The sequence below is a fragment of the Acanthopagrus latus genome, chromosome 11 (assembly GCF_904848185.1).
Source record: "Acanthopagrus latus isolate v.2019 chromosome 11, fAcaLat1.1, whole genome shotgun sequence".
In the NCBI taxonomy this organism is placed as follows: Eukaryota; Metazoa; Chordata; class Actinopteri; order Spariformes; family Sparidae; genus Acanthopagrus; species Acanthopagrus latus.
In genome coordinates, this window is record NC_051049.1 from 17,632,635 (window position 1) to 17,641,477 (window position 8,843).

The window sequence follows — 8,843 nt, forward strand, 5'->3', positions numbered from 1 at the left end:
TTAGAGAAAGTAAGAAGAGAAAAGTCTCCACCGATAGCTTTTCATGACCGTACTCACTGAACAAAAACAAACAAACAAAAAAACCTTCTTCAAAGGTTAGTTTTGGAAGATTAGATATTTATTGCTCTGTGTCAGATGAAAAGTATGTGTCTTTTGCGATTAGGCCCCATCGCGATGTCCATTGTACTTTAGGAGGGAGGGTGAAGCCATGTGTTATATAGGGAACCCTCCTGATGGAGCCTAGATGCTGTGGTGGCGGTGGTGGTGATGGGACAGAGATGATGAAATGATGGCTGAAGATCTGGAAGTGATGAGGTGGACTTGGGTACTGGGGTAGCGGAGGGTCGCAGCAATTTTTGCACTGAGGAGCGGCCGTGGCTCCAGAGTAGAGCCAGCTTCTTGTTATCAGAAGGTCGCTGGTTCGATTTCCCTGATCTGCATGTCGAGGTGTCCTTGGGCAAGATACTGAACCGCAAACTGCTCCTGATTTGCTAGTCGGCACAGCTGCAACCTGTGTATGAACAAATTTGCGTCCAACAAATTTGTAAAATGTTAAGTGACAACCGACTGGAGAGCAGATTTAAAGTTTGAATGCAACGACTTGATTGATTTAATGGAGAGCAGAATCTGGTTGGTTTAACTGAAAGAGTAAACGTCCAGTCAGCTTATTGAGAAGAAGGAATGAACAATAAGATCGTCTCCCTGACTGAACTAACGCCGTGCTTCATGTTCATGTTCGCCCTCTTTGGTGTCTTTAATTTCAACCCGAGTAATTTTTGAATCCTGAACTTTCTGATGAATAATTTCTTGAGCAATTACGATGACATGCAGTAACTGGACAAAATCAGATTGAAGTCCCTGTAAAAAAGCTTTCCAGTGTCACCTTCCACAGACATGTTTTGAATTGTATGAACTGTTCTGTGTGTGATATACATGTATTTGCAGAAGGCAACAGGATTTGCATTATGCATCCTTTAGTGTCTTGGTCTTTTTTTTTTCTTTTGCTGTGTGATTATGAATCAAAGTCAAATGTGGATAATAGAGGGAGAGGAGGAGTACTGTAGAGCTGTGTCGGGTTGCAAATTTTGAAAGTTTGCTAAGCTGCTCACTGATTTTATTACCTTAAGAAGTTATACTTCAAAAATAATATTCTAACCTCACATGGCTTCTCTTCTCTTTCAGCAGCCTTTATTGTACTTGTGCCTCAATTCTTTCTGAATCTGTTTGCAGTCTGATGCACAGCAGCTCTTTACAATTTAAGCAGTTGTTTCGATGTTGTTTTTCGATGTGAATCCGGGATGACAGATGTTGTTTGCCACTCAGGGAGCAGTGATCGTGGCAACTGCTGCACACCCTCTATTAAACCCTGCTCTCTCCTCTCTACTGCATGTTGTTTTGAAGGCAATGCCGTTGTGTTTGAGAAAATATATATATGTACACACACACACACACACACACATATATATATACACACGCATATACATATGTAATATATATACATACATATATAATACACACACACACACACACACACACACACACACACACACACACACACACACACACACACGTATATTATACATTGGAGAATATTGCCACTGGCATGGCTTGATTTGCTTCAGTGGCTTAAATAGATTTAGATGCCACAGTGGATTTTGTTTTGTTAGCTGAATTTAAAGTAAGTTTCACAAAATGACTACCTTTGTAAAGGATTTTAGACTAGCTCGTGGAGTTATTCATATAAGAACGGCTTCCAGAATTTAAACTAACTCAGATTAGAGGACCTGGTGTTGGACTGGTCATGTTTTGTATTTTCCCATTTGTCAGCAATTCTGTGGTAGAGATGAATATTTAAAACTTCTGAGTCATTGTTAAATCATCTGCTGAATAATTGAAAGTGGCCCTTGCTCTTGGGCGTGAGAAACGGCTCAGACTGCTAAGACCTTGAGTCGTCCTAATTTCTTGTGATAAGCTTGAGGAAAACTGGCTCTGTCTGGTTTTGTTGACAAGGCAGCTTAGAATAGGGCCTTGTTCTCATAAAGGTTGAAGGGGTTGACGAGTGTATTTTTCCACATTAGCAGGATTCAACTGGTACGTAAGTACAAGTACATATGACTTGATCATGAAAAGAAGAAACTGATATGATTTGATTGCTGTCAAAACGTGAAACTGTAAAGTGAACTGTATGAAGTGGTTTTGGGCCACATGTCTCCACTGTCCAAGAGACAAAGCCAAAATATCCTGAATACACAATTCAGTGGCCAGAACAAATGTCAGCTAAGTACATTTCAGCAAAACCACACATAAGCCAAAAAAAACCCCATTTCAACTTTACACTTGTTTGTCTTTCCTGTCACAACACTGTGCTTATGCTTAGGTTAGGTTTAGGCACAAATAAAACCCACTTGGTTACAGCATAGAGGACAAGAAACGCTACAGAAAGATGCTCTCTGGACATGTGGACTCATCCTGTCCACGTCCACAAGGGGCAGTGGCCAGGACACTGAATCTCCATTTGCAAGCCAATTGCCCAAATAAATGTTAACAAAGAATGTTCCTGCAAACCACATATATGTTCAAACTTAAATTTCTTGACGATTCTGTAGGATCAGTTTTAGTGTACTGGGAAAACATCATGTTTTGGCTGATGACACAGTGGTAAACATCACAAAATGGGTTGATAATAAGCTTCTTCATGTAATGAGTCACTGAAATCCCTACACTGAAACTGACCTTTACACTCATTAAGAAACACATGTTCAGCAACAGACTGACAGACTCTCGCCGCAGTACTCGTCCTTCAAAACATAGCCAGAACTGCTCTGGTGCGAGACGTTTCAGAGATGCAAGAAGCTGAAGAGGACAACTCCCCTGTCAATTAAATTCTGTGAGTAAACGTGAAGCTGGGGGAGGGATTATTCACCTCATTCTGCCATGACTACATTACGTGAATGGATGAGCTGCTTAAAATATGAAAAGACACGGTCACTTCCATGTTTAGATTGTTGTCACAGACTACTTCACAGCCTCCACTCGGTTAAAAGGTTTTTTGCAAAATACAGAATGTCTTCATCAAAAGAGAATGCAGCGGAGGGACATTGTCACCTGCTTCGTTGCCAGTTTCGGTCTTATCCCTCATAGGATTTTGACCTTAAGAAATGATGCATCAGACTGCTCAGTATTTGTAAGATGATTGCAAACCTGATGCTTTCAGTGAGCCGGTGCGCTGGAGATTTGAAAAGTGGGTGTTACACCTGTCCCTAAAATGGAAATCTGAAAATGCTGGCTTTCTTTTCAAACTCTATTACGTATCTTCAAATCCACCATTTATAAGGGTAACATGTAATCAGCATAACAATATGTATGCTGACTCCCTTTTAATTACCCAGAGCAGTGCGATGGTAATCAAACTCCCTCTCAGTAGGTATATTTTTAAATCAGTCAGTGCATTGGTAAGCATCATTTCCAGACTGGCTATTAAAAACTGGTGGTTAGTATGATTAAAAGGTGAAAATACATTCAGTTGCAGTGTGAATATTCTCCTTCCTGTGAAAGCACCCCTCTATCCTAGCAATTAAAAAGTAACACCTGAACATTTTGTTTTGCATTGAAGCCCTGATAACAACACATATAAAAACATATAAAGATGACTGAAATCAAATTACAATACAAGTAAACACCCAAATTTGTATCTATTACAAGACATTTAGAATTACACATAGATACAAAAGTATCCTCTGCTTTATTCCCAGACTGCGAGACTCCTCAATTCATCATCAAGAGACCATTTTCTGAAATAGATGTAGCACAAAAGACTCAGAACATTTTTTAAACCCGTGTGAATTAAAAAATGGCAATCAAGGTGACAATTTACTTGTATACTTTAATTTACATAGATGTGAACCTCAGGCCAGAGTGATAGACTTCATCGATAGGTTAAAGAGTGTGTGAGAATGTACATCAATTACAATTAGTCCATAATGGATAAAAATGTTGACCTGACAGATTGCTTTTATGCAGTATAGACTAAGCTTACCAGTTTTTCTTTAAATAACTTATGGTAAGGTTACTCTCTTGTGTTCCATTAATTGTTGTAATATTTCTTTTAGTTAGTCATTTTTCTAGAGAGCAGCATGCATTTAATTCATCTGGGTTTAAAATCAATGCAAGTTTGCTGCACAGGAGTGGAAATCGCTTTGCTTGTGTGTAACTGAGAAGAATGTTATTAAGTATACAGATACAAACACATCTGGACAGACCTTATATGCTCTGTTTATATCTTTTAACATTTTTCTTCACAGTTATTTTATTTCGCAGCTGCAGCCTGTCTAAGTGTTCTCAGAGAGCTGGTGCTGTGAGTGCCATTTTGTTCTGTTTTTTGCTGACTGGTGCTAAAGTGGCTTTTTCCCTTATCACCATGTTTAACTTTCAAACTTATAATTGCCCCTAACCCTAACCCTAACACCCAGTGACAAGATATAATTAAAGTCTTCATCCAGCGCTTCAGCTGCTTATCTATTTTTGATACAACATTTCCAAAATATGGAAAACATATAAGCACAAGAATGAACACATGCACATAAACACAGAGTCAACATGTTTTTACTTGACAATGAAAAGAAATGAGAAAAGGAATGACATGCCCAATCATTTGATGATTTGCACTTTTCATGTATTACAATGACAAAACCATTAAAGTAAGTTATAAAGACACAATTTTCCATCGGTGCGTGAAATGTAAAGATTGCTTTTAAATCTAGTCCGATCTGCAACAGAAGTCCTGCACAGCCATAACTGCTCACATTTTTCTTTTGCCTATCATCATGAGATGGCAGCTTCTTTATTTTTAAAAGGCCAAAATTCATTTTGACACACACAATCATTCACAGTGCAATACAGTGAAATTCACACAGACAAGAGAATTGACCATGAAATTGTCTTTTCTTTTGTACCAGTTAAGCATCTTATTATCTAAATGACGGTGTCGTTGTGTGTTTCTGAGGCTGATATCTTGGCGTCATTTTGATTTTTTAAGATTTTTACAGTTGCAAAAATGCGAGGGCCCAAAATGTCAGACACACCAAGGTGGGCAGATTACAAAAAAAGCAAGCTTTAACAACAAAGCTATTGTCTGAAATCCAAAAGAACAAACAGGAGCTCAGTCAAATAATTTTATTACATATGGTGACCTTAAAATTAATGTAATGGCCCAAGCATTGCTAGATAGGAGTACACAACTGTGATCATTTAAGTTAAGGTAATCTTAAGGAAGATGTGAAATGATCTCTGTTCCAGAGTCATACTGCACCTCGGCACATGAAAGTGTCAGCTCTCTGCTGTGTGCATTTAAGAGAAATGTGATGATTGTGTGATTCACTTATGTTCATGCTACTGCTATGAGTTTCGTATGGAAAAAGTGAATGTCAGGGGGGCGAATGACAAATCATGAACAACAACTTCTCAGTGTATAGGTACCAGTTCTAATGTTAATCATCATCCTGTCTTCTTTTGTTGCGAGGGCAAATTTAAGGACATTTCCAGTGCTTTCATTTAAAATACCCTCCTCAGGGACATTAGCGATTGTTGATTCTTGCAACAAAAGGATACTCAGGAACAACCTTGAATTGGTTTTTGCTGGACGGAGAAGTCCAGAAAACGTTCATTCCGTAAATTGCCAATTGCCTTAACCTTCTCTGTGAGCACAATGTGAGGAGGAAATTTCATCTCAGAGCACAATTGGTGTCTTTGTTGCTGTGGATGAACCTGCAGAGGACACAGGGGACACCTCATGTTTGCCTTCACCTTTGAGTTCATTGATTTGTCAGTTTCTGTAGCAACATCTTCCAATGACTCACTACCCAGAGACAGAGCCACATATTTCTTGTATTTGGAGTGATTTAAGAAAGAATGATGAAAGAAAAGCCCATAAAAATCTTAAACTTGGAAACAGCTGTTGGTGATAATTTGTCAGCTTACATTTATTTATTGATTAAGTTGTTGGGTGATGTTTTTAGCAGTGGTCAGTAACTCTAGGGCCCAGTTTCTATTCAAAGAATCTCAGTGCATTGAGTGGTCCAGTATGTAGGATTTGGTGTGACCTAAAGGTGAGGTTGAAAAGCAGAACCAACTGAATACTCCTCACTTCACAATTTAGCAACTTGCCAGTCCAACATGGACTCTGCAGTATAGGACCCACTCCCTCAGGTGAGGTGGAACAGCAGGTACGATAATGAAGGGGAATCATAGGGGAGAAAGCATGGAGGGAACAACACTGACAGACAGAGGGAGACAAATATGCACAAGAGGGAAAGCACAGAGCGAAGAACACAGGAGAGACTGAAAGGACACAAGAGGGCATGGAAAATCAAAACATGAGACACAACAAGACACAACACAACACACTGAATCATGAACCATGACAGAAACTTTAATATGACACCCAATCACCTGGACATTAGTATTTCACTGAGGTATGATACACTTTTCACTTGTTAACTAATTGCTTACAAGATTCAGGTAACTAGTGGATCATCCTGCACACCTGGAGGATTGTCTGCCAGACTGCTTCCAAGCTAAGTTGCACACATGATCTCTTGTTGGAGCAATAAGGAACTTGTGTCTCTGCCTTTGCTATACCAGTTCTTATTGCAGCTGTGTCACATGTCGCTTCCAAAAACGTCTGGGAGGCAGAGTAGCCTAATTTTTTGTGTGCCCGTTGCCTCGACTCGTCTCTCCTGTCTCTTCCTCGACTCCTCCACTAGCATCTTATGTGGGAAGGATGGGCAGGGGAAGTCATCATGAAATCGGAGGCAGCTGGAAAACCTGGCATTTCTGTTCTTTCGATTCTCCGTATAGACTAGTAGACATTATGTTAGTGAACTTTGCAGTATTTTTTTTCTGCCAGATGAATTTGTGAGGTATAACTTTTTATTCTCTCACATTTCTTCCCTTTAAATAGAACCCCTGTTGAATAAAACACTTTTTATTTAGTCAATCCCTTGCGTGTGCTTCCCTTATTCCTTAGGGTCTCAGAGCTGTATATTGAGTGATGATGGCTGATGAACGCCAAATGTTGGTTTCATTGTCTGGTCGACAATGACTTCTTTCAAAAGAGACAGTAAAAAAACAGAAATGTATGCTAGAAATATTGTCCACCTTGTTTGAGAGCTCGGCGGGTTCGATTCAGCAGTCTGAGTTTAATATTCCTCCAATGTGACAACGTAATTTCACCTCAGAGTTAAGCATTTGTTGGCCCTTTTCCAGATGGGTCCAAGTGGAGGTTGTGTGTCTGCATTCACAATTTACTGATGGACTCTGTTTGGAGTTGTGTCTGTGCATTGATGAGGCCTTATTTTCCAATCCCCCCCCCACCACCCTGGGGAGAGCTGGCTATGTGATGATCACTGGCTGTTATTTACAAGAGGAGTATTTCAGTGGTACCCGTTGTCGCTCACAGATTTTTAGTGAAGCCTAATCTAACTTGCCAACTGGTCCGAGGGTTTCAAGCATCTGCCATGATTCAAGTCATCTGTGGCTCTGTGTTTCATTTCACACAGTTTAAAGCAGTTTATGGGCTTTCTTAATCCCTTTACTTGTTGTGTGCACATATTGAACTCTCATTCTCTTATTTGTTGTCATTTGTTTCAAATTGGAACACTGCATTATTACTTACATATTTTCAGGCTTGTTTTGTTTTCTGCTCTCCATGTGACACTGGCGCCCTCACTAAGAGTTTAAATGGAGGCAAATTAAGCAAGAATCCACCATTTTTTTCTTTTACTAAGGGTTATGTGCCTAACTGAGAATTTCATTTCTCGGAGCGAACAGGCAACCATCACAGACTCCGGGAATATTAAATGGTAAATGGACTGCAATTATATAGCGCTTTTCTGGTCTTAGCGACAATTCAAAAGGCTTTACACACACTCATACATTGGTGACAGAGGCTACAATGCGAGATGTCTCACTCCATAGCAACATCTGTTTTTCAGCTAAGGAAAAACCAATGTGTCTAATTCAGAATATTGTTGAATAAGACTTACTTTCCTCATGGCATTTGAAAAAGTCAAAGGCATATTTGTAGTTGCTCTACCCATGTCTAAAGACTGTGGACATACCTATTAATTTTGGTGAAAAAGTGGTAGCCATTAGTGACTCGCATAGGTGGATTCACAGCAGCCATTCCCCCGTATCTAATCTCAGTGCTGAGCTAAGCTAAGTTGCTGTTTGCTGTAGCTTTATATTTAACTGACACCAATGAGAATAAAGCCATTTAGATAAGAACCCGTCATTTATTTCCTAGGCCCTGCATTTGCATTTGTACACTATTAAGTGCTTCATCAATGAGAAGAAATCAGGTGAAAGTGTATAACTACGTTTACTGACAGCAGAGCCTGACTTTGCTGATTAGATGACGCATCTTCAATAAGCACAGGCCGCTGAAGTGAGGACATACAGTAGGTGGAATCCCCTGGAGTCTGAATGTTGCTGCCGGTGGAGTAGCGCCAGCAAATGGAAGAGGAAACCTTTTATTTGATTCACCGAGATAATCCCGAGGGACATGGTAGATGAGGTGATGGTGCGTTGTAGCTAAACCGCAAGTCTACAGGTAAGAAAGACAGAAGAGAAGTGATATTTGAAGAACATCATCTGCTCCTCATGTAATACTAATCAAGCACATTCTGCTGGTTGAATAAGAGAAAAGATTACCTTTGATTGTCAGTGTGGCTGATTAAAGCTGATGTCACAGAGGAAGCTCTTGCCTAGCCAAAAGGTGTTATTTGAAGCCCTGGTGAGCTTTTGAGGCAATCACTCCACACATTCAAATCAAATCAAAATCTATT